The sequence below is a fragment of the Mesoplodon bidens genome (assembly GCF_964165515.1).
Source record: "Mesoplodon bidens genome assembly, chromosome: 17".
Lineage (NCBI taxonomy): Eukaryota > Metazoa > Chordata > Mammalia > Artiodactyla > Ziphiidae > Mesoplodon > Mesoplodon bidens.
In genome coordinates this window covers 4,215,156-4,242,339 of record NC_138174.1, presented here as the reverse complement: position 1 = coordinate 4,242,339, position 27,184 = coordinate 4,215,156, and the positions used below count along the sequence as shown (strand labels likewise).

The 27,184-nt window shown below is 42.9% G+C and overlaps 2 long non-coding RNA genes across 6 annotated transcripts in view; both read left to right on the top strand.

Moving 5' to 3' along the window:
* The first annotated feature begins 3 nt into the window (after nt 1-3).
* LOC308605058 lies at nt 4-15,052 on the top strand. 3 transcript variants are annotated; one of them, XR_014013592.1, is made up of 6 exons: nt 4-207; nt 8,950-9,139; nt 9,428-9,532; nt 13,389-13,430; nt 14,685-14,818; nt 14,969-15,052. It is a non-coding gene; the product is annotated as an uncharacterized lncRNA (long non-coding RNA). The 3 variants fall into 3 exon arrangements; XR_014013593.1 differs by having other exon boundaries at nt 9,406-9,523; XR_014013594.1 differs by having other exon boundaries at nt 9,406-9,532.
* An 8,510-nt stretch (nt 15,053-23,562) lies between these two features.
* Nucleotides 23,563-27,184, top strand: part of LOC308605057 — a 51,711-nt gene continuing 48,089 nt past the window's right edge. For all 3 annotated transcript variants that reach the window (XR_014013589.1, XR_014013590.1, XR_014013591.1), the window contains exon 1: nt 23,563-23,988. This is a non-coding gene — a long non-coding RNA (uncharacterized lncRNA). The remainder of the gene's footprint in view (nt 23,989-27,184) is intronic.

The following is a 27,184-nucleotide window of genomic DNA, read 5'->3' as shown; positions in this document are numbered from 1 at the left end:
CAAGCCTGAGTCTGCCCTCCTCGTCTGGGGGAGTTTTAACTGTTCAAAGCTGCACCCGTTCCGGCCGCTCAAATTTCCAGAAGTGTCTTGATTGCTTGCTTTCTTTTTTTCACTTTGTTTTGAAATCTTGATCTGCAGCGTGTTATGTCCTGACTCTCGGACACGCTTTAGGCAACCAGGGCGTGAAAAATGGAAATGGAAGCTTCCGTAAGTGAACTTGAATTTCTACGCCTGATGAAAACCTGTGACTGGCTCCCCCGTTGCATTTTTAGGTACAGTCTAAAACCCTTCCACGGTCTCCGGGTCCCCAGGGGCCCGGTCCAGCCCCACCTGGCGGGCCTCACTCCCTCCCCGCAAGCTCCGGGCACCTGGGCCTTGTACGGTTCTTCAGCGAGAAGAGATCTCCGCTCAGCTGACACTTTTGCCTTGTTTCCCGTGACTGAGATTCCTCCTCCTCCTCTCTGCCTACCTCATTCTCGTCCTTTAGATTTCAGATCAAATGCCACTCCCTCGGAAGGATTTCACTGACCTCTCGAAACTTTATTTTCCTTGGTACTTAACAGTATATCATTTTTTTAAAAAAATGTGTCTTCTGTTTATTTGTTCAATGCTTATGTTTAGTAGACTGTAAATTTCATGAAGGGACGACCATGGCTCTTTTGCCTTTTACTGTACTTTCAGAACCTCGCAGGAGGTGGGACATAGTGGATATTCCCCAAATATGTATTGAAGGTACAAAAGAACTTTACAAACATGTGATTACAGACCTTTGATTCTGGGAACGTGCAAGGTTTGCAGTTTGCCCCGGAGGAGACAAGTTGCGAATCATGGCCTCTAAACTTTTTCCACAGTACCTTACTTTCAGTAACAAAATTTTTTTTCTTGCACTCCAAATATATGTATATTTATTTATTTACAAATTATAAAAGTGTAGTGCATGCTCATATATATTTATATATTATCATAAAGCACACACAACCAAACAGAAGCTTTTTAAAGCTAAGATAAAAATAATAGCTATAAATAAAAGTTCTAAAATTTTTTTCCTTCACTGTGCTTTGGAGCCCACTATGCAGATAATTTGTGAGAAGAGGGCTGCCCTCTCTTGGTAGAGGGCAGCTAAAGACACGTGCTTTGCATGGTCCGAATTCCTCAGGCTTTCACAGGTTTACCGTTTTGTGACCTCCGGTCGTATACTCAGCATTCCTGGTCTACACTATTTTCATTCAAGGAAAATATAAAGCGAGGCATTGTTTTAAGACAGCACATTCTTTAAAATGCAGAGGTACTCGTATTATGCACTTACATTAGACCAGGAAACAATGAAACATACTCATGTATAAATGTCTCAAAACTGAGTGTCCATCTTTATAACACCATGGTCACTACTCTATAAACGGAAAAATAATTAATCTGTTCTCATGTCTCAAGGCTTACAGAATTTTCACCTTTGAAGGCAACTGAAATATATTGTTTTAGGTTTCTTTCTTTTCTTTTTCTTTTTTTTTTTTTTTTTTTTTGGCAGCGCTGTGCAGCTTGTGGGATCTTAGTTCCCCAACCAGGGCCCACAGCAGTGAAAGCCTGGAGTCCTAACCACTGGACCGCCAGGGAAGTCCCATATTATTGTAGTTTTGATGGTGGGATATTCCCTACTGACTTTTATATTATATATATAATCTATCTATACTATATTATAAATTTATAATATATTTATGTCATATTATAAATGTTTATACATTTATATATAAATAAAGCCTTATATACTTTAAGCCTTAAGAACTTCTAGGGTAAAAGCATAACAGATTTCTATTATATAGCATGTCTTTTGGACTTAAATAGCTCAGTGTTTGAACAAATTTTGAAATGCTTTTATGTATGGGTGAAATGGGGGAGACCAATCATAACGTAGTCCTAGGAAAATATTACAGATCTATGTATGAGAATTTCCAGCAAAGTCAGCTACACCTCTGTGAGAGATAGGAGTGAAACATGTAACATAAGTCAAAAGTGCAATTGTTCACTAATTGTTTACAATTTCCAGTTGTGTAGATAAATAATTCACTTGACTGTTATTTATTTCTCCAGAGCTATTTTTTGCTACTTGATCAACATATTCAATTTTACCTTCTCATTTCTACTTCTGCAAAAACGATTATGTTTTAGAATCTAAGCTGCCCCTATTTTCAATTTGCAGTCTGTTAGGGATATAAGTAAAGAGACAATGATCACAAGCAGATAAGAGTCCTGAGCCCTCACCCTGTCTACCAAATAACAAACTCACCAGCAAATATACACAAATGCCCACAAATGCCTAGGCAGGGTAGGGAAAGGAGGAAAGAAAGACAGTAGAATTGCTTTAGATGTTCCACTGATTTTGAGGTTCTCACCTCCCATAGAAGCTTCCTTCACAATTCATTGTATTTCTCTACTTCATTTCCATGACACGTGTCAGGCAGGAATATTACGCAGGCAGCGCACAATCCAACCACAGTTCCCCAAGGGTACCCATCTCCCAGAATTGCTATGTCAAAGCCCACATCCTAATCCAACACTCCCATCCCTCTGCCTATCCCAGTCACCAAAGGAATTCTTTTGGGGGATGTTTTTTTACTCGGGCTCTACGGAATACCGAGTTGCGTGTTACCAGAGTTTCTGAAAACAGCAGCTCACTTATTAATTACACACGGAAAAAGGTGCCATTACGATGGAGAGAATTAGAGGACACTTTTAAGTAGAAGATCGGTGTATCATCACCAACAGCTTGTGGAGCCCTAGCTGGGCCGCCTCCAGCCGCAGGCGGGCCCCGCGACGGCTCTTCTCTCCCGGGGGCGTGGCCCACCCTGGGTGAAGGGACGGAACCGCGGTGGGTGCTGAGTGACGGCGGCGCGACCTGGTCGTAGGGTCCCCCTCGCTCGCTCCCCGGAGCTCCCGGCAGCCAGGCGGTGACCCCACGCGCCGGCAGGAGGCGCGCCGCCGAGGCCCCCAGCGCGCCGACTGCGCAGGCGCAGAGCCGGGCGGACCCGCGGCGCCGGGGAGGCCGGCGGGGCTGCTGCTTGCGGGCTGTGGCCGGTCCCGAGGAGCCGGGGGGGCCCGGGGAGGCTGCCGGAGCAGCGGCCGCAGACCCGTGGAGGAGCGTGCTGGACGCTCGGGGGAAGCCGCCTCGCACGGGCCCTGAGGAAAAGCCGAGCTCGGCCGTTCCCGGCCTGGGTTTCCTCTTTTGTGACCCTGCCTCGCGGGGGCTGTGAGGGAGCAGCGTCGGCCGCGTGGCCGGTGCGCTGGAAGAAGACGGTGACGGGAAAAAGGCGCGGGCAGAGCGAGCGGCCGGCGGGCTGTGTCCCTGTGTCACCTCCCGTGCGAAAGCCGCCCGCGCCCTGGCGGCCGCTGCGCTGGGTGCTCGGGCGCCGGGTCCCTGCGGTCGTTGGTGGTGGTAGCTGGGCTGGGGACCCTGGGGACGGCCTTGCTTCCTGTGGAGACGGCTCACACCGTTCACATGACACTTCATCGCAGTGTTCAGTGTCGACGTTGGACTTAAGTGAAAGATCATCTTGTCCAAATATTTATTGAATGACTATTCGAGAATTATTTTTAAAATCTGAGTGCTTAGGCGAGCGCCTGGCACCCAAAAGTGTCACATTCCTGGTTTAATACCGTAACTTCACAAGGCCCTTTCTCTTCATCCGTAAGAGTGACTCCACCGCCCAAGGCTGCCCAAGGTCACAGGCCAGGGAGCTGCAGTGCTTGCTGAGATTTTTTTTTTTTAAGATTAAAAGAAAAAAAAGTACAGTTGATTTAGTGTTGTGTTAATTTCTTTTTATTTTATTTTATTTTATTTTATTTTGCGGTACGTGGGCCTCTCACCTCTGTGGCCTCTCCTGTTGCGGAGCACAGGCTCCGGACGCGCAGGCCCAGCGGCCATGGCTCACGGGCCCAGCCACTCCGCGGCATGTGGGATCTTCCCAGACTGGGGCGCGAACCCGGGTGCCCTGCATCGGCAGGCGGACTCTCAAGCACTGCGCCACCAGGGAAGCCCCGTGTTGTGTTAATTTCTGCTGTACAGCAAAGTGATTCAGTTATACGTACATTCTTTTCTTTATATTCTTTTCCCTTATGGTTTATCACAGGATACTGAATAGAGTTCCCCGTGCTAAGTGCTGGCTGAGATTTTAAGCGAGGCGTTTGGCCTCCAGGCTGTGTGCTCTTAGTCACAACAGTTAGCAGTGACTAAGGAGCACGTTTTTAGATGCCTTCTCCAGGCTCTTTTTCTATTTTATTTGTACTTCTGTTAGATTAGGAGATAAGTCACTTTGGATGGAATCTATGATCTATCAATCCTACATGGACCTTCAAAGTGCAGTGGATTGAGATTCCTGTGTTTTTCACCTCGACTTATGGCACAGTCTGGTCGCCTGAATTACTTCAGTGTAAATGATATCCACACTGAAAATATACATGGGCAACAGAAGGCAACTACAAAACTCACAGGACTGAAACTTTCTAGGTTCCACTGGGTCATCGCTCATCTAAAGGAAACTGTAGCTGTAACTGCTGGTGAAACTGACGGGGTGCAGATATTATTTCCCCTAGGAGGCTGGTTGGGCATCTCATAGGGCTATACTTCCAGAGGTCAGTCGTTTATGAGATTTGTTCTGTTCTTTGAAGCTACACATTTCAAAAACATTTCTTCTTAAGGCTATGTATTCCTATAATGTATTCCTTTCACTGATTTCTGTGCTAGAGGAAATGAAGGTAATCAGTGGGGTGTATGTGAGAAGACTCTTCAGGGAAATGTTAAACAGTTGGCCAGAGGGCAGTTCACCAGACAGCTGGCATTGTTGCATGAAGAACCATGGGAGCAAATATTAGACTCTTTTTAGGGGTCATGGTTGGGTTTTCAGGCATCTCCTGTTAAATCATGGTAAAGAATGCACATTTGTGCATTAGAGGGGCCTATTTTACATGTTAGAAAGAAGACCTTTTGTGGAGTACAGAGTTATGCTTTAGGAAGTGTGAGCCCATTGTGATAGGCTGAAAGTGCCCCAGGCCCCCGACCCGCCCCCCACCCAGGATATACACAGCCTAATGCCTGGAACCTTGAATGTTACCTTATTTGGAAAAGTCTTTGCAGATGTGATTAACTCAAGGATCTCGAGATGGGGAGGTTCTCCTGGATTACCTGGGTGTGCCCTAAATACAATCACAAGTGTCCTTAAATAAGAGAGAGGCAGAGGGGATTCGATACAGGAAAAAAGAGAAGGAGGCCATGTGAAGATGGAGGCACAGACTGGAGATATGGGCGCAATCCAAGGAATGCTGGCAGTCATCAGAAGCTGGAAGAAGCAGGGAACAGATTCTTCCTTAGAGCCTCCAGCAGGAGCACAGCCCCCCTGATACCTTGATTTTGGTTCACTAAAACTGATTGTGGATTTTAGCCTCCAGAACTGTGAGAGAATACATTTCTCTTGTTTTAGGCCACCAAGCTTGTGATATTTGTTACCGCAGCCGCAGGAAATTAATACTCATAGTTAATTCAGGGAACGAATAGATCTCTGAATCTGTATAACAAGGAATTCGTTGATACTAGTTTTGTCCCTTTGATACTATTTTCCCTCCTTGGAATGCTTGACTTTGTGGTTGATGGTATAGAGACTGACTTGGTGACCCTGAGTAGTGTGGCTCCAGCCCATACATTCAGGTGTTTTTGTTTGTTTGAGTGGTCAGGGATAGCAGTATAAATAAGACAATGTCCATATCAAGGCCATGAGGTCCGTATCCGCCTATCAAATGTCAATATTGGCCTCAGAATATTAACGTTACCATTAATTGCTCACCTTGGCTCACCATGCACTAGTAGGGTTGGATAAGCTTCACAGTCTGTCTGGGGTTATAAGGAGGACCAAGCCAAAAGAAAAGACACCCTTGGTTATATACATTTAGCACTGTGAATACTCAATACTTATATGTATTTATGTTATACTCAGTGTATTTATGTTATACTGGGTTTGTAAATCATTACCTCTAAACATACCCCTGAAGTCCAGAGTGAGTCAGGAGCCCAGCAGGCCAATGCTGGCCCCTCTACTTTAGGCAACTTAGTTAAACTTTCTGGAGAGTGGAAATAGCATGAGATATAATAATAAATATTATTTAATGAACATGTATGTATCAGAAACTGGACTAAGTACTGTACGTATATAATCTTATTTAATCCTTGTAACAACCCCTAGCAATAAGTGTTAATCCTAATTATATAGATGAGGAAATTGATATTCAGAAAAAATTAAGAAAACTTGTCCAAATCTGCAAAATCAGTGGCTGAACTGGAATCTGGACACAGGATGTCTTATTTCCAAGTACATACTCTTTTTCTCCCCCCAATATTTACTTATTTATTTATTTGGCCATGCTGGGTCTTAGTTGCAGCATGCAGGATCTTCGTTGCTGCATGTGGGATCTTACTTGTGGTGTGCGGGATCTTTGATTGCAGTATGCGGGGGTCTTTACTTGCAGCATGTGAACTCTTAGTTGCGGCATGTGGGATTAGTTCCCTGACCAGGGGTCGAACCCGGGCCCCCTGCATTGGGAGCATGGAGTCTCAGCCACTGGACCACCAGGGAAGTCCCTCTAACTACATACTCTTTTTTTTTTTTAATTTTTAAATAGATCTTTATTGGAGTATAATAGTTTCACAATACTGTGTTAGTTTCCATCGTACAACAAAGTGAATCAGCCATATGCATACATATGTCCCCCTATCCCCTCCCTCTTGAGTCTCCCTCCCATCCTCCCTATCCCACCCCTCTAGGTCATCGCAAAGCACCGAGCTGATCTCCCTGTGCTATGTTGCTGCTTCCCACTAGGTGACTATTTTACACTCCGTAGTGTATATATGTTGATGCTACTCTCACTTTGCCCCAGCTTCCCCCTCCCACCCTGTGTCCTCAAGACCATTTCCTATGTCTACATCTTTATTCCTGCCCTGCAACTAGGTTCATCAGTACCAATTTTTTTAAGATTCCATATGTATGAGTTAGCACATGGTATTTGTTTTTCTCTTTCTGACTTCACTCTGTATGACAGACTCTAGGTCCATCCACCTCACTACAAATAACTCAATTTCGTTTCTTCTTATGGCTGAGTAATATTCCATTGTTTATATGTACCACATCTTTATCCATTCATCTGTCAATGGACATTTAGGTTGGTTCCATGTCCTGGCTATTGTAAATAGTGCTGCAATGAACACTGTGGTACCTGCCTCTTTTTGAATTATGGTTTTCTCAGGGTATATGCCCAGTAGTGGGATTTCTGGGTCATATGGAGTTCTATTTTTAGTTTTTTAAGGAACCTCCATACTGTTTTCCATAGTGGTTGTATCAATTTACATTCCCACCAACAGTGCAGGAGGGTTCCCTTTTCACCACACCCTTTCCGGCATTTATTATTTCTAGATTTTTGGATAATTGCCATGCTGACTGGCATGAGGTGATACCTCATTGTAGTTTTGATTTGCATTTCTCTAATAATTAGTGATGTTGAGCATCTTTTCATGTGCCTCTTGGCCATCTGTATGTCTTCCTTTGTGAAATGTCTATTTAGGTCTTCTGCCCATTTTTTTTTTTCTTTTTTTTGCGGTACGCGGGCCTCTCACTGTTGTGGCCTCTCCCATTGCAGAGCACAGGCTCCGGACGCGCAGGCTCAGCGGCCATGGCTCACGGGCCCAGCCGCTCCGCGGCATGTGGGATCTTCCCGGACCGGGGCACGAACCCGTGTCCCCTGCAACGGCAGGAGGACTCTCAACCACTGCGCCACCAGGGAAGCCCCCTTTTATATTTTTAAAGGTGTGTTTTATGGCCCAGAATGTTTTCTATCTTGGTGAGTGTTCCATGGGACCTTGAGGTGATGTGTATTCTGTTGTTGTTGGATGCAGTATTCTGAAAGTGTCAATTAGATTCAGTTGATTGATGGTGCTGTTCAGTTCTACTATATCCTTACTGATTTTCTGCCTGTTGGAACTTGCAATTACTAGTAGAAGGGTGCTGGAGTTTCCAACTATAATGGTAGATTTGTCTATTTCTCCTTTCAGTTCTCTCAGTTTTTGTCTCATGTATTTTGATGCTCTGCTGTCAGGAGCATACACATTAAGGGTTGTTATGTTGTCCTAGAGATTGACATCTTTATCATTATGTAATGCCCCTCTTTATCTCTGAAAATTTTCCATGCTCTGAAGCCTGCTTGGTCTGAAATTAATGTAGCTATTCACGTTTTCTTTTGATTAGTGTTAACGTGGAATGTCTTTTTCTATCCTGTTAATCTGTATCTTTACAGTTAAAGTGTGTTTCTTATAGACAACACATATTGTGATCTTGTTTTTATTTTAATAATTCTCATGGCCTTTGGCTTTTAATGGGTATATTTAGATCATTTATATTTAAAGTGATTATTGATAGTTGGATTAATATCTACCATATTTGTTGAAAGTCAGGTATGATGTATCTGGTAAAATGAAATAGTCCTTTAATGTGAGGTTTTATGTTTATCTGCCTAGTAGTTATGCTGTGCTTATTGTTTGCTGTAACTGTAGGTGTCAGAGGCTAAAATTTCCCCCAGTGTCCTTATTTTATCTCCTCTGGTTTCTCTAGAGAACCCTTCTTAAATAGGGCTTTAGCCTTGCAATTCTTTCAGTTGTAATTCCTGTTATTACGTAGGAACCCTGTTGATATAGTGGTAAGGTGTGGGGAAGGGGTGTGATCTATAATCCTATGATTAGGTTTCAGTCTGTTATATGCCTGTGTCCCTAGTCTTGCCTTTCACTAGTGCTTTCTGTTTTGTTTTGTGTCTTTGTTTCCCCTCCCCTTAAGTAAGAAAAGAAGGCTAGAATGGGCTGGAGTTAGGAATTTTCCTTCTTCCAGGTTGGTTTGGCTGTGACAAAGTACTTTTCCTTGATTGCAGGCCTTGTTAAGAAGAACAAAATGCAGCTGGGCATATTTCATAATGATCCTGTTCCCCTTTCCTTGCTGGAAACGGAGGGGCCTTTTCTCTGATCTTCATCCTGAGAACCTGTTGGTGCTACTTAAAGAAAACTCACAGACGTGTGGGTCTCCCTCTAAGACTATGTCCCCAGGAGATTTTATCTCCCGAGGTAATCCATGGCTCAGTCTCCGGCAAGTGGAATTATTCAGTTACCATTTTAGTGCTTCTACCAGTTGCTGGCTCCAGAGATAAATTGTGATTCTCTGAATTTGTAATAGGGAATAACCTTCTGTGTTGTATTACAGGTTAATCATTAAAGGGATGTTGCCTATAAGCTTAAATTATACATAATGGTCCATTCCTCGGAACCCTGCTTCCCAGGTAATGAGCATTAAGCTAAAATACCTTTGTTTGGCTCACAAACATCCTGACCAGGCTCACCTGTGAATGACTGCAGGAGGAAGAAATTAACACATCCCCTCCAGAGGCTGATGGGAACCAGGAAGTGTTTGACTTTACTCCCTCCTCTTTTAGTACAAAAGAAGCCTGAATTGTAAGTCAGGTAAGATGCTTCTCTGGGGGTAAGGGTCTGCCATCTTCTCTGTCGGCTGGCTTTCTGAATATAGTCATTTTTCCTCACCCCAACTCCTCTCTCAATTATTGGCCTGTCGTACGGCGAGCAGTACGAGCTTAGACTTGCTAAGAAATTTTGGCGAGCCTGTGCCCCTGCTCTGTGCCCCTTGCTGCTCGTGGCCAGCCGGCCCCAGTTGGGGAATTTTCACGTAAGGCCCTAACAGCTTCCAGGACCTCTTGTCCTGAGGATCTGCCCTACAAATTCCCTGAAGCAGCATCGGCTGCCCCAGCGCTTGGCAGTTGGGGCAAAGGAATCGACCTTTGGGAGCCAACGGGCTCGGTACAGTAGGGTAAGTCACTCTGGTGTGTACAGCCGGGAGCTTCACTTCCTCTCCGTTTGGGGCTTCTCTTCCGGAATAAGCCAATTTGTTTTGTATTGGACTGGGGTACCCTATTAAGGAAAGAGTTGTTGGATATGTACCCGGTTTGTGAACTGGTTCGTTGGTTTCTTTGGAATGCTAGCATTTGTTTGTGTTTTGTTAGTCTTGAAAAAGGGGGACTATTTCAGCTATCCCTAAAGAAAGTCCTCTGAGGCGCATTTTGGATAAGGGGTCTGATTACAGCTATGAACCCATGGATGAGAGGAAGATGATATCTTATTGTAACAGTGTGTGGCCACAGTACCTGTTAGGACCTCTACAGGGGGTTTAGAAAGGGTTATCTTGGGACCTTGTGCACTGGACCACCAGGGAGATCCCTGCTACACCTTTTTTTTTTTTTTTTTTTTTTTTTTTCTTTTTGCGGTATGCGGGCCTCTCACTGTTGTGGCCTCTCCCGTTGCGGAGCACAGGCTCCGGATGCGCAGGCCCAGCGGCCATGGCTCACGGGCCCAGCCGCTCCGCGGCATATGGGATCCTCCCAGACCGGGGCACGAACCCGTATCCCCTGCATCGGCAGGCGGACTCTCAACCACTGCGCCACCAGGGAGGCCCCCTGCTACACCTTTTGAAATTGTCTGACAGTTGTTGAATATTCTGTTCCATTAAAATTCCCTTTTCTCTTTGCTTTTTAGTTTGTGAAGTTTCTTTTGACATATCTTCAAGCTAACTGATTCTTTCCTTGGCTATGTCTAGTCTACTGATGGGCCACTGAGAAGCATTATTCACTTTTATTAATGTTTTTCATTTATACCATTTCCTTTGGGTTCTTTCTTAGAGTGTACATATCTCTGTTTACATTACCCGTCTGTTCCTGCATACTGTCCACTTTTTCCATTAGAGCCCTTAGCATATAATCATAGTTATTTAAAATTCCTAGTCTGATAATTTCAAAAATCTCTGCCATATCTGAGTCTGGTTCTGTTGCTTGCTTTGTCTCCATCTCAGAGGGAGGAATATTAAACTAATGGGGCTTACTGGTGTATTGAATTGCATGGGAGGCATTGTCAAATGAGTGATAAAACTTTTTAAATTGTATCACATGGGTAAATATTAATATACATATTCTAGAAATTATATGGAACTCCTAACATTCTGGTATATCCTGGTAAATGATATCAGTCATAATTTCAGTAATTATCTTAATTGTTTGGCACACAAGTAGTCAAGTTTTTGTTCAATTGCATTGTAATCCCAGTTGGTTGATGCCAAAGCAAAAAGGCATCCTTTTAATGGTTAGATGATCAACTGCTTTCTATGGTTTTACAGTGGCTTTTGAATGACTCTAGGTATTTTGTGAAAAAGCAGGGAAGAATGATGAAATCCTTCACGTGTAAGCATTTGTACTACAGTAAGCCTCCTATATACGAACGAGTTCTCTTCCCAGAGCGTGTTCCTAAATCCAATTTGTTCGTAAGTCCAAAGTTAGCCTAGGTACCCAACTAACAAAATTGGGTACATGTAGTACTGTACTGTAATAGGCTTATAATACTTTTCACACAAATAATGCGTAAAAAACAGGGCCTCCCTGGTGGCGCAGTGGTTGAGAGTCCGCCTGCCGATGCAGGGGATGCGGGTTCGTGCCCCGGCCCGGGGGGATCCCATATGCCGCGGAGCGGCTGGGCCCGTGAGCCACGGCCGCTGAGCCTGCGCGTCCGGAGCCTGTGCTCCGCGGCGGGAGAGGCCACAGCAGTGAGAGGCCCGCGTACCGCAAAAAAAAAAAAAAAAAAAAAAAAAAAAAAAAAAAAAAATGCGTAAAAAACAAACACAAAAATAAAACATTTTTAATCTTACAGTACAGAACCTTGAAAAGTATAGTAGTACAGTACAACAGCTGGCTTACAGGGGCTGGCATCGAGTGAACAAGCAAGAAGAGTTACTGACTGGAAGAGGGAGAGGAGGCGGGAGATGGTAGAGCTGAGGGTCGTCAGCAATAGGGGACGGAGGGCAAGCTGCAATTTCACTCACTCACATCCTAGGCTTGAAATAAAGATACTGTACTACTGTACTCCATACAGTACTGCACAGTAAAGTACACAAAAGCACAACCACTTGGAAAGGATGCACGCACATGACAAGGTACGCCAGACACGTGAACCAAGTTGTGTGATTGGACTTGTGAACGCACGTTCGCATCTCTGAAAGCTGGCAACTTGAAGGCTTGTACGTAGGGGACTAACTGTATTATCAGGGGAAAGAAAAGGAAGGGAGTGAGAGTGAGGATGTGCTGCTCCAAACCTTAACGCCTCTGGCTGAGCTGGCTGTCCCAGCTGCTCTGGCGATTATGCCAATAATTGCAACCACCTTCCGTTCCTATTCAACCCCTATTCCTGACACTGGGGCTTAGAACTTCCCCTCCTTATAGGGATCAATTAGAATATCCTGTGTTAGTTTCTGGGGCACACGGACTTGGTCTGGTATCGCCATTTAAGACCCCACAGGGCACCCAGTTTGGGCCAGGAGCCACTTCCGGGAAGGGGCCATTTCCCTTATGCCATTATCTCGTAGGGGCCTAAATGCAAATGAACAGCCGGCTGGGTTTCTCAGACTTGTTCAGTTGGAAAGATGGCAACCCTCCTTACAGGGCGCATCCCCTACCCCTGAAGCCCACCTGGCAGCGCCCACAGCTGAACCCAATGGGGACCCCAGTGAGGGAAGAAGGCCCTTATGAGAGCACTACTCATTAGTGTGTCTTGACGGGGCTTTGAAAAGGGAAACCAAAGCAAAAGAGTTTGAACAATATTCAAGAAATATAGCAAAACAAATGAAGACCTCTTAATTTGGGGGAAGGATTTATCAGACCTACAGACGTCATACTAATGCAGATCCCGAGGCCCCTGAAAACATTAGAATGGTAAATCTGACCTTTTGGGGCAAAGTGCATCAGATATCAGGAGAAAGTTGCAAAAATTAGATGGTGCATTTGGAACGAATCCTTCCCAGTTGGTAGATGTTGCCTTTAAAGTAGTCAACAGGGGGCTTCCCTGGTGGCACAGTGGTTGAGAGTCCACCTGCCGATGCAGGGGACACGGGTTCATGCCCCAGTCCGGGAAGACCCCACATGTCGCAGAGCGGCTGGGCCCGTGAGCCATGGCTGCTGAGCCTGCGTGTCCGGAGCCTGTGCCCCACAATGGGAGAGACCACAACAGTGAGAAGTCCACATACGGAAAAAAAAAAAAAAAAAAAAAATTAAGTAGGCTTTATTTACTCCAAAACTTATCTGAACCTATAATAATATAGCTATATCTGAATGAGATAATGAGATTGCAACTTAATATATTTTATATGAAAACTTGCAGTTTTTTTACAAATATGGTTTATGTCTGCTTTTATACATGACTAGAATTCCTAAAGAGTTTTATATTTATAGCCTGTAACCATCATATTTCCTCTCTCATTTTCCCTTAGAAATCAGTCAGAGAGAAGTGCTGCTGGTGAAGAAAACTTAAGGTAACTAGATACGGTCTTTTCTCCTTTGCCCCATTCCTTTCCCTTGCGGTGGACTTTTTATCAGTGCCAGCGCACCGGCAAGTAATAACACGGCCCCCTTGTCCACACCGCCAGTGGCAGTTCCCAGGAAGCTCCCTTAGATCTTTCCTGTGGGATATTCAAAGGACCCAGAATCTAGTCTTCAATTTACTGCTTTCGTGGCAATTTACTCTACCTCAAACTCCGTATAATTGTACAGTTTTCAACACAAGTTTACGCATCTTCTAATGCCATTTTGCAGCTCGAGACCTGGGAGGATGTATAATTTGACAGAACCCTAAATATTTACTAGCTGGAAGTGTGACTTAGTGAAAACAGAAGATGGGGCTGTGTTGGATTTAGATCTGTTTGATTATTGACTGGTACCACCAGGAACTTTTAGTTAAAACGAATCGTATCTATTCTTCCTCAGTCAGTCACTTTGTCCTGTCCCAGAGTCCTATGAATTCAATGACCCAACATTATTGCAGAACTTTGAGAATGACCATGTAAGTCTGCTATTTTCCCTCTAAGTCAACAGGGTAATGCTATATAACTTTAAAACATGCATATGGTTTTCTAAAAGGAAGAGAGAGAGAGAGCCTTGAGAAGTTTTGGTGTTAATATAGTAAGCAAGGGATTTTACACCAAAATTATGAACTGAGGCCTGAACTTGAGTGTGAGTGAATTCAGACATTATACAAGAATTTTCTACTGTGTAGCAATCTGTGAAATCCTGTCTCTGTCTGCTTTTAAACTCTTTGGTTCTATTGTATGCTACCAATATCTGCACTTATCTATTTTAAGATGTTGATCTACCTGATTTGAAATCTTGATCTTCTTAAAAATAAAAGTGATCTTTCAAAATGCAAACCTGTACATGTTCTTCCTTTGCTTAAGACCCTCCCGAGGACTGGCCCCACACTTAAGATAAAATCCAAACACACTACTGTGGTCCTCTCTCTCCCCTACCTCATTCTGTATCATTGAGCCTGAGGCTCAAGATGCTGGGGTCATGCTTGTCTTAAAGCTCCGCTAACAGTGAATCTTTGTCCTGACTTTGGGGCCTGGGAAGATGCTACAACCTTTGTCTGGTGGGTGCCACCACACAGGTACACAAACACCCACAACTAACCTTTCTATTTAGGGCTTAATTTAAACATTTTTTTTTTCCTGATCACCTACCTAAAATAGGCCCACGTCTTCTCTATCACAGCCCTTACTTGTTTCCTCCAGCTTTGAGAGAGCCCGTCTCCCCAAGGAGAACAGAAGCTCCAAAAGCGCAGGTTCCTCCTGTTTTCTCTGCGGTCTCCCCAGCCCCCTGCGCTGTCCCTGACTCAGTACCCACTCCACTCCATTTTGAACGCACGGTATGGTTTTTAGCTGGTGCCTGACTGTATGGACCTGAAGTGAAACCTCAGTTGGTACTAATTGCAGATTGCATGCGACTCTCGCGGGATGCGGGGTGGAGCGGGGGTTTGCGTTGGAAGACGCTCACTAGCTCTGGCCCTTTCTTACAGCCCACGAAAGCCTATATCAAGGAATTCCTTACCCTGTTGTGCACATGCCACACTGTGGTTCCCGAGAGAGATGGAAATAATATAAGCTACCAGGCCTCCTCCCCAGGTAGGTGCTGTGTGCATGTAGAGACCTGGCAGGTGATGGGTCCACAGAAGAGCTGATACCATTGCTGATCTCCCGATAGCACCTGCCTTTCTCCTTGCCTGAAACTCCTACCGGTTAAGGCCGATCACGTACAGCACAGCTCTGAGCCGCTCTGTAGCTCTGGGGCTCCCACTCTCCACACCCCCTGAAAATGCCTAAGAAGGCTGGCAGGGGATGGCTCTCGGAGCAGGGCTCAGTAGCATGTTATAATCAGTAACACGGCAGGGGGCAGGTTAAGGCCCTGCAGTAGTTGATGGAGGTGCTCCCAGCAGCATGGAGAACAAACAAGACTGCAGCGAGCAGTTAGAATGTATTTTCCTCCCAGGCTGGCGAGTTAGTCCCACTGACGGAGGCCCCGTTTAACCAGATTTCCTCTTCCGTGAGCACTCTGCTACCTAGAAGCACAGATAAGTGCCTTTGGAGAAACAACCCAAGTGTAAGAGAATGACAGGATAGTTTCGTGCTGGAGAAATCTGTATTGAATTAAACTTAGCGTTCACACATTTGCTCAACCTCCATTAATACAGACCTTTTACTGACAGGTGAAGCAGCTTTAGTGAAAGGAGCAAGTCAACTTGGCTTTGTTTTCACTACAACAACGCGGTACTCTGTCACCATAGAAGCTGTGAGTAGTACTTGATACATTGTACTTTCTAGCAGTTACACGCATCTGCTCATCCAGAGAGACACGTGTGTACAGCGGTTTGGGGTAGGAGCTCGGAATCCAGTGCCCGGGATTCCCACCTGGGAATCACGTATGCAGTAGGGTCCTTGCAAACATTAAATGGGTTAGTGTGTGTAAAGTAATTGACATTAGTGCCTAGTGCAGAGCAGGTGCTCAATAAAACGGAGCTATTCCCAGCCTAAGTGTCCATCGACAGATGAATGGATAAGGAAGACGTGGCACATATATACAATGGAATATTACTCAGCCATAGAAAGAAACGAAATTGAGCTATTTGTAATGAGGTGGATAGACCTAGAGTCTGTCATACAGAGTGAAGTAAGTCAGAAAGAGAAAGACAAATACCGTATGCTAACACATATATATGGAATTTAAGAAGAAAAAAAATGTCATGAATAACCTAGGGCTAAGACAGGAATAAAGACACAGACCTACTAGAGAATGGACTTGAGGATATGGGGAGGGGGAAGGGTAAGCTGTGACAAAGTGAAAGAGTGGCACTGACATATATACACCACCAAATGTAAAATAGCTAGCTAGTGGGAAGTAGCTGCATAGCACAGGGAGATCAGCTCGGTACTTTGTGACCCCCTAGAGAGGTGGGATAGGGAGGGTGGGAGGGAGGGAGACGCAAGAGGGAGGAGATATGGGGATATATGTATATGTATAGCTGATTCACTTTGTTATAAAGCAGAAACTAACACACCATTGTAAAGCAATTATACTCCAATAAAGATGTTAAAAAAGAAAAAAATTGCTAACATAAAAAAAAAATTGAGCTATTCCAAAGAGTTAGAATTGTCAAACATTTAAGAAGTAAACTAATTTTTTTCCTATGAAGAATCAAAATGTTTCTATTTTTTGGTGAGTTCTGTTTTTATCAATACGTTAATTTATTCATTTTGTTACATATACCCTTGTTCTATCTTGATGACCACTTACCACAATCCTTTGATATTATGGGGAAAAAATGGAAGCAATGTAAGCATGGTGGCCAATGCACTCTTTTTCAATTTTTTCAATTTTTTTTTTTTTTGCGGTACGCGGGCCTCCCACTGCTGTGGCCTCTCCCACTGCGGAGCACAGGCTCCGGACGCGCAGGCCCAGTGGCCATGACTCACAGGCCCAGCCTCTCCGCGGCACACGGGATCCTCCCAGACCGGGGCATGAACCTGCGTCCCCTGCATCGGCAGGCAGACTCTCAACCACTGCGCCACCAGGGAAGCCCCAATGCACTGTTTTTTTTCCTAGTAGTAATGCAATGGTTAGAGATGCTCACTAGATGTTGAGTCCTTGCTAGAATGGACTGATTAATTCATCTTTATATCACATAGATATATATATAAATATCATACATCACATTTGAACTTCTGCAGTGGTGAAGCTGAGAGCTGGTAGATGCAGAGATAAATTGATCATGGTTACAGGAATTCAAGAGGCCGTAACTGGAAAAATTTAGAAAAGAATGCATGTTTCATTGATATATTTTTTAGCATGCTACCTCTTTTTTTTTTAGCATGTTTACCTCTTCAAATGATCTAAGCATTAAGGATTTCATTTGATCCATGCAATTTTATTAACAGATTTATTTGTTTTCATTTCTCTCTGCTGATTTTCTCCCTTACTGCATGTAACCTTACAACATGAGAGTGTTCATACAATTTTTCTAATCATGCGGATTTTAGATGGAAGAGAGAGGTGTTTCAGTCTTAAATTGTCCCTATCAGAAGCACTTTTGCTAATATTGCCTAGGTTGCAAACAATATTCTTACCAGAGGAGGGCACCATTATCTCATCAGACTTGCAGGAAGATTTATATTTTGAAAAAGATATGTATTTGGAGGGTAAAACTTGTTTATGATTGGGAAAATGAGTTATTCTGTGAGATGAATACTTTTTTCCTCAGGTAAGAATATGTTGTCTTATCTTCCTGTAGATGGGAGAGGAATTCACATTTGAAATTCTTAACGTCCTGGAATTTTCTAGGTAAGCTGCCTTTTCATTCTATTTGTGTATTTCCCAGGGCTCTTTCTGTGACTATTCAACTGAGATTTGGCAATGTAAATCAAAACCTTAATACAGAATCCTGAAATTCTAGTTAGCTTCTACCCACCCTTTCATCTCAGCTCAGTTTTCACTTCTCCAGTAAAAATTCCCTTTTGTAGTTGGCGCAGGTTCTTGACCTCTCCTTTCTAGCACTTGTCAGAGTCAGAGCTGCAATTTTAAATCTGGGTTACAACTTAACAACTGTGTCGCTAACTAGACTGTAAGTTCCAGGAGGGCAGGAGTCACCTCCTGCAGGGGCTGGTATCCAGCAAATACTCAATAAATATTTGGTGAATAGATTTTTGCCTTAAAAAGCAAAATTCAATGAGTAGATTTTAAAGATCTTACTGGCTTTATTCAGTGATTCATGAGTTGGGCAGCATCCCATCGAACAGATAAAGTAGCTCTGAGGAGTTGTACAAAGTGGAAGACTTTTATAGGAGGATGGGGCGGGACAAAGAGAATAGGAGCAAAAAGTAGATTGTTTGGGACAAGGTCATCTTCCTTTGGGGGACCCCTGAGGTCTGTCCAGGTTACCTCAGTAGTGCTGACCAGGTGATTCCACACTGACTGGTTAAGATTAGATTCCTGGGAGAGTCTGAAATTGCAGTTAGGTCAGGTACTGAGTCTCGGTTTGGGGATGTGGGCTGAGCACACAACTCCATTTTGGGCCTATTGTCTCTTTTTTAACAAATGGATATTGAACATTATTTTCACAAATAAACCAAAAACTGTTTCTTTGAAAATAGACATGAATTGATTAATTTTTCCCCAAACAATGTGCCTCCTTCTTTCCTCTTACACCCCAGCATCTGTGGCCTGATTCCCCAAAGCATGTTGTCAGGATATTGGTGATGATTTTATTTCCATTGGATTTTCCTCCAGACTCCTGAAGTCATATCTCTTGGACCATTTCACTATTTCTAATGTGATATTTGAAAAATTAGAAAAGGAAATTAATAAGTAAATCATTCGTTCTTCCTAAAGCCAGATGATTTTTTTAAATTGTATTTTTAAAGCCTCGCTTCCCAATGACATTAAAAAAAAAACCCTTTAAATCTCAGAAAAGTTGTTGTTACCCCCTCTCTAGGAGAGATTTTGGGGTTTTTTTTGGCCATGCCAGGTGGCATGCGGGATCTTATTTCCCCAACCAGGGATTGAACTTGTGCCCACTGCAGTGGAAGCACGGAGTCCTAACCACTGGACAGCCAAGGAAGTCCTAGGAAAGATTTTTCTAAGAACTTTGTTACAAGAAAATACATCTCAGTATTCATTCTAGCTTTCTTCTGTCTTAATACTTGACCACTGCTACCACTAGAGCAGTCATTTCCTGTCATTAACACCTGCTCTCCTAGTTAGGTAACAGGTAAATGATTCATTTGCTTTGAGTAGTGTTCTAACAGCTTTCTAAGTATTTAAAACAATTGCTAATCCTTTATCCCTGTTGGAAAGTCCCTTCTAGCTGAAGCATTCCACTGTAAGGTTGGTCACCGGGACCATCCTTGGAGGGTGGGAGCTCTAGCTTAGACTGTTGGCAGTGAGGTGGGGACAGATGAAGACTGTGTTTTCAGTAGGCATGGCCATGGGGCTCCATGGCGGGTGGGAACCATATTTTCTTGCTGGCACTCTCTGCTTGGTGACCTGGCAGAGTTGCCGTCTCAGTGGCTCATTTTGTTCCTTGGTGGCTATATTGACAGGGGCCAGTGGACCAGAGAAGGAAGAAGGGGAGAAGGAAGATGACAAGCATGGGTGCATGTGGAGAGGAGGGTGAGAGGGTGAAAAAAGCTTGGGGGACAGAGGCGGGAAAAGGATCACTTGTGGTCGTAGTTGTGGTTCTGTTACTTACTAGCTCGTGACCTTCCTGGTCACCTAACCTCTCTGTGCCACAGTTTCTTGATCTGTAAAATGGGGCTAGCAATGGTGTCTGCCTCACAGGATTGTTGTGAAGATTAAATCACAATGCCCGGCACATAGTAAAAACTGATAGAGCACTTGGTATGAGTGTTTATTATTACTATTATTTTAATTGGAACACTCTTCTCTGAGGCTTGTTTGGATTTCACTAGGGTTTTCTTCTCCCTGAAGGAGATCTTCCTTCTCCCCTTCGGCAATCATTTCTATGAACCTCTTACTTCTCTTCCAAGCTTGAACATCCTTTTCTTGATCAATCTTATTCCTGAAGAAAACTAAAATTCTTTTTGTTGGAAGAGCTTGAAAACGTGGAGGAACTAATGACTGAAAGCCCAGCTGGTCTGCTGGACACACACAGAGCAGTCCTCTGAGGCCAGTGGTGGTCACTGCACTTGAAAGACTGGCAGCTGGGGCTCCACTTAAATGACCTTCCCCACGTCGCTAAGCAAATAAGTGGCAGAATCAGGGTTCAAATCCAGGTCTATCTGGTTCCAAAGTCCTTGGTATTGTCAACCAATCTGTGCCTCCAGAGGTGAAAGAAAAGTTAAAGAATGTAAAAAAAGGCAAACAAAACATATTTTCGTCTTCATGGGGAGAACTGCAGTCTATGTAGCTACAAATATTTTTCTAGAATACTGTTCTAGGACGAGGGTGGACACCTGTTTGTGGGGTCCCCTGCTTTAGTAAACAAACAAGGTAATTCCCAGTCGTTATGAGGGTGATAAAGAATATTGAAGAGTATCTGATGGAGACAATGGTACCACTGGTGGTGGAGGTTTATCTCTGAGCGGCCTGGGAGCCTTTGTGGGGAGGTGGGACTTGGGCTGATAATTGAACGATGACAGGAGGGTTAAGCGTGGGCGAATGAGATGGTGAGGAGGAATTTAACATCTCTGTGCAGCAAAGTGGGGGCAGGAAGGTCTAGTTGATAAAGATGGTGTGAGGACTGAATAATAGACAGACCCAGGGCTGCTTTCCCCTTTCCTCATCAAATTTTAATGATTATATTATATATATTACATGTATATAAAATTTATGTATTATATTATAAGTAATATTTGTACATATAAAACATAAGAAAGGTATATTACATTATATATATATCATGTACTATGTTATAATAGTACATATTAATATAAAATATATATGTAATTATATTAATATAATATATCATAATATAATCTATTACATATTTTTGTGTCAGTAAACTTCCATGGAAGAAAAGAATAGTAGGAGAAGAAGGTGGAGATTTAGAATTAGAATCTCAGTTAAAGGAAGCAGGTAAAGAAAAAAGAAGAGGCTGGCAAGAAACATGCTGGCCTTTTCAGCAATGGGCAACTGAGGACTCTATTAGAATTCTTTGGACTTTGAATTTTTGTGTGGGTATTAGTGTCATGTACTGAGGAAAATAGAAACTAATAATACACTCTATTGTTTTAGTACTAGAAAGAGGGTGTCTGTAATTGTGTGAACTCCTACAGGACAGCTCCGGCTCTACTGCAAAGGGGCTGTAAGTGCTGGGATTCGTTTTTTGGGGGGTTTTTTTTGAACAGTTTTATTGAGGTTTAATTTCTACACCATAAACACTCATTTTAAGTGTACAAGTCGATGATTTTTAGCACATTTGCAGGGCTGTGCAACGATCATCAGAATCCAGTTTTACATCTCCATCACCCCGACAAGATCTCTCCTGCCCGTTTGTAGTAACTCCCTAGTCCTACTTCCAGCTCCCAACAGCCACGAATCTACTTTTTGTTTCTATAGATTTCTTTCTTGGACATTTAATATAAGCACAGTGGGATCCATTATTCATGTAACTCCTTCCCTCTATGTTCCAACAACTTACAGGAAGCCTCTTAAAACTTCACAATGTTTTATTTTTTTAAAAAAAAATTTTTTTAAGCAAAGAATGGTTTATTGCAGGGCCAAGCAAGGAGAAAAGTGGCTCGTGCTCAAAAAAAACCCCAAACTCCCACAATATTTTAAAACGTTGTTACTTTGTATGCTCTGTTATCACTGGTTGTTGACAGCATTACCCAAGATTGAAAAGTCCATCTCAGGGCAACCGAGAAGGATACCCCCCGCCCCATCGCCCAAGCTGAGCCCATTGAAATTTGTGGTGGCTCACACCATAATTTTACTAAACTTTTATGTCAGGGAAAACTTGCTGTCACTGAGTTGTTTTTTTGAGAACCAATCATTAGATGGTTGATGCTAAGGGTTTGTAGCAGGAATTTTGATCCCAGTTCCAAGCCCAAAGTGCTTGGATTTGGTGTCTCAGGAATTTGCTTTAACTCTGTAAATCTCTTTTTATAAAGCACTTATGTATTTGTTCACTACCATATGTACCTTAAAAAACCCAGCTTTATTGAGGTAAAATTGACATAAAATAAATGGCACATATTTAAAATGTACATTTTGTTAAGTTTTGACACTGATCTGCTTTCTGTCACTATAGATTCATTTCAATTACTAAAGTTTTATACAAAGTCATATAGTTTATATGACTTTTTGTCTGGCTTCTTTCACTCATAATTATTTTAAAATTCATTCACGTTGTAGCTTGTACCAGTAGTTCATTTCTTTGTATTGCCGAGTAGATTCCATTGAATGGATATACCAGCATTTGTTCATCTGTTCATTTGTTGCTGGACATTTTGTTTACAGTTTGGGCTACTACAAATAATGCTCCTATGAACATTTGTTTGCAACTCTTTGTATGGACATATGGTCTCATCTCTATTTGGTAAGTATCTAGGAGTAAAGTTACTGGATCATGCGGTAGGCATATTTCAACTTCTTAAGAAACCGCCAAATTATAGTTACATTCCTACCAGCAGTTGTCACCAACCCTTGGCCTGGTTAGTCTATTTAATTTTGCCATTCTAATAGGTGTGTACCTCATTGTGAATGTAATTTACATTTGCATGCTCACTGATGATAGCAAACATCTTTTCATATGTTTATTTGCCATCTGTGATGGGGGTTCCCAAGACCACCCCTATGCTTTTAGTGAATCTCTAAAAGGATTCATGGGACTCAGCATATAGTTGTGCTCATGGCTAAGATTTATTACAGCAATGTAATAAGGATATACAGCTAGATCACAAAAGAAAAGACATGAGCAGTGTCTGGAGGAATCCCATGGAGGTCACACAGGGAAAGTTCATATCAGTTTAGAGAATTGTTTACCAGCCAAATTCCTAGATGCCAGCCAAGGGCCAATTTTGTAAGTAGGTCTTTCTAAGGATAGCAGTCTCTGATCTGCCATGTCAACTCTTTTCTACACACCATCCACTTAATTTCCTTGTTAAAATGTGTTTAAATAGTTAACCTTTTTTTTAAGTAACTTTTTTTCTTATTGAGTTTTGAGAGTTCTTACTTATTTTGGCAACAAGTCCTTTATCAGATATATTACTTGCAAATATAACCCAGCCTGTGGCTTAACTTTTCATTTCCTTAACTGTGTCTTTTGAAGATCAGAAGTTAGTAACTTTGATCTAAGTCAATTTACCAATTTGTTCCTTCAGATTTCATTTGATTAGTATTAGTATGGTATAGCTTTTTCTTTCCTTTTAACCCATTTGTGTCTTTAAAGTGTGTTTCTTCTAGGGATCATGTAGTTGGTTCTAGTGTTAAATAACAAGAAAAATAATGTATATATACTCATGTGAATACCATTTTCAGTGCTCTTCAGACCCATATTAACATTTGGTATAATGATTTTTATCTGAAGGGGTTCCTTTACCATATCTTATATAGTAGATCTGGTGGTGATAAATTTTTTCAGCCTAAGTTGGAAAAAAATCTTCATTTCATCTTCATTTTTTTCTAATCTTCATCTTGAAATCCATTTTTGCTGAGTATAGAATTCCAGGCTGACCATTTTTTCTTTCAGTGCTGTAAAGACTTTGCTCCACTGGCTTCTCACTTTCATTGTTCCAATGAGAAATCTGCTGTGTTCCTTGTCTTTGGCTCTCTGTATGTAGCATATTTTTTTCTGGAATTGTGCCTTCACTGGGGCTGCTTGAGCTCCTTCACATCTATTAGCTATAGCAATAAAATTATAGAACAGTATTTATAATTTAGACTGTCATGCTTAGATGTTAATCACAGTGTGTGTATTTGTGTGTGTGTGTTTTCTATAGGATTCAGTGATTTATGAGAGACTTTCAGAAGATTCTCTCTTTGTGGAGGAGACTTTAGCCCATCTGGAATGTTTTGCCAAAAACGGTAAGTGAAAATTGTTTAGAATCGACTTCCCTTTCGTAATTCTGTTCTCAACTGTTGAAATTGTAGCCTCAATGCATGTCACTGCTGCTCAGGCCCACAGGTAGGCAAGGGGGAGCTTGTTGATATGTGAGACCTTGTATGCCTTCTGTTTGCTTAAAAATAAATGGTTCCCCAAACAAACCCTGTCAAGGCATTACTATTATTTTCCCTTCCTCCCACTTCCAACGGTATTTTGTGCTTATGCACAAACAGTAAAATGTATGTTTTTACTATGTGGCTCTTCCTTTATTCCTAAGGCAGTGTCTTCAGTCTATTATCTGTTTCTATTTGCTAAGCCTTACCTTTTATCAAGCTGTAGTAGGAACTACGCCTATAGTCAGAGAAAAAGGGAGGTTTTTCCGGTTTGTGTTGTGTATTTTTTTTTTTTTTTTTGCGGTATGTGGGCCTCTCACTGCTGTGGACTCTCCTGTTGCGGAGCACAGTCTCCAGACGCGCAGGCTTAGTGGCCATGGCTCACGGGCCCAGCCGCTCCGCAGCATGTGGGATCTTCCCGGTCTGGGGCACGAACCCGTGTCCCCTGCATCAGCAGGCGGACTCTCAACAACTGCGCCACCAGGGAAGCCCTGTGTTGTGTATTTTGAAGTTAATTATTTTGTGCATATAACTCAGAATGCTGACATAGTTGATATTTTCCTGCCATTTTCTTATCCTTCTGATTTTGACTTATCATCCATCTCTTAAGGAAATAAAATTCCTTGAGTGAGTTTTGAATAAGGACAACATCTACTGAAAGGTTTATAGAAGCTTTGCAAAGCAAGGTGTAATATCAAATAAGGGTAAAGCTAATAATACCTTGAAAGCTGTAGCCCACTTTCTCCTTTTAGTTTATAAGCTGCTGCTTCCTACAGACACATGTGTCTTGTCTGAACGTATGGATATTTTGCAAGTTTGCATTTTGGGCCTTTTACTGCTATCTGAAAATATACCTGTGCTGTAAGCAGGTTACAATAGGTAGAAGCATATGGGAACTATATTGCAATTGAGCTCAAAGCAGAATAACAACTTCTATAGCTCTTCTGCAGAGAATTAGTTTCTAGGGAATCCTTAAGTATTTGAATGTTTTACAGGAGTTAGCCTAAAATATTACAGTCTGGTTTAAGGGAAAAATGTTTTTCAAACCAGTCCTTGCAAAATGGGATTTACATTCATTTTCTGTTATTTTGGGGACTTTCTGGCTTACTGAATTGGAAACCGAAGCCTCATTTGTTCTTTCCTTCATTCAACAAATAGTTACCGAGCATCTATTCAGTGCCATGCACTGTTCTCAGCTTCCAGGACAGAAGTGAACAAAACATAGAGAGCTAATGCCCTGTGGGAATTTGCCAGTAATAGATGATGTCGTGGGGTGATGAGTGCTATGGAGAGGAAGTAAGCAGGATGAAGGGAACAGAGGGATGGGGTGCTCTCTGTATGGGGTGAGTTAGGCAGAGACTGCAGGAAGGGAGAACCACGGGCTCTCCGGGAGAAAGTGTTCCAGTGGAGGGAAGAGCAAGTCCGAGTGTTGGGAAATAAGAGGACTGGCGGGCGCCACCGTGAGCAAGGAGGAGGGGATGAAGGAGGATCAGTGGGGAGGCCAGGCCAGGTCCGGGAGGGCCACACGAAGGCCTTCTCTGTCACACGGGCTCTGAAACGCTTTTGGATTTTGTTTTCAATTTCTCCTTCTCCCTGATCCCTGGAAGCCTGTCCAGGTTATCCCTCTCTCGCAGGTCTGAGAACTCTGTGTGTTGCCTACATAGATTTAACTGAGAGAGAGTATCAGCAGTGCTTGGTGATGTATAAAGAAGCCAGTACAGGGCTTCCCTGGTGGTGCAGTCGTTGAGAGTCCACCTGCCAATGCAGGGGACACGGGTTCGTGCCCCGGTCCGGGAAGATCCCACATGCCGCGGAGCGGCTGGGCCCGTGAGCCATGGCCGCTGAGCCTGCGCGTCCGGAGCCTGTGCTCCGCAACGGGAGAGGCCACAACAGTGAGAGACCCGCGTAACGCAAAAAAAAAAAAAAAAAAAAAGCCAGTACAGTTGTACAAGACAGAACTCAAAGTTTGGAAGACTGTTATGATGCTAGTGAAAAGGTAACATACCCTCTATGTGTTGTATATGCCAAGATAAATACGTGAAGAAAAGGCACTTATCAAGGTATTCATATCTTGATGTAATTTTAAAGCTCAGTTAAATTTTTTTCAGAAGTATACATCTGTCTTATTGTATTGAAAATTCATAAAATGTCTTTTTGTTTGTTTGTTTGTTTGCGGTACGCGAGCCTCTCACTGTTGTGGCCTCTCCCGTTGCGGAGCACAGGCTCCGGACACGCAGGCTCAGTGGCCATGGCTCACAGGCCCAGCCGCTCCACGGCATGTGGGATCTTCCCGAACCGGGGCACGAACCCGTGTCCTAGGCATCGGCAGGCGGACTCTCAACCACTGCGCCACCAGGGAAGCCCCATAAAATGTCTTTTAAAATATTCAAAATATTTCTCCCTCTTTTGAGTTGTATCCTAATCACCTCAATCTTGGTATCCTTTTTATAACTTTTCCCATTTCAAAAGAAATGCATGTTTATTATAGAAAAATCAGCTAGAATAATAAATAATAATCATCTGTAATGTTGGGCTAATGACTAAGTTAGTCTCTTTTCCTTCTTCATATGTGTGTGTTGTATATGTAGTATTACATTGTATGTATTTAACACACAGAGAAATTTTTCCCATAAAAATTAAATGTAAAAATCCCCCCATCATTTTTCCCATAAAAGTACTGCTTGAATCATGAAGTCTTCACTGTAATAAATTGGGAATATTTTCCCATATCACTGAATATTCTTCTATGTTATCCTCCTTGATTGTGCCATGGTACTTCACTGTGTGGATGAGTACACTTTTATTGTGCTCTCTATTCTCTCGTGGTTGCTTTTCCAGGGGAATCTCATGTACCCCGGGCTGTCGAGTGTCACTGGGAATTTCAGCTGAGGCTTCAGGGATTTAATGGGTCCTGGGCCAACTTTTGTTTCTTGGCCTGATTTCTCTCGCCATTTGGTCCCATGAACTGTGCATTTCATTCCTGCAGGATCTTGGCCAGAACAGATTTAGGCTGAGGGTATTTCTTAACATCACTGGGTCCATCTTTTTTTCACAGTCAAATATT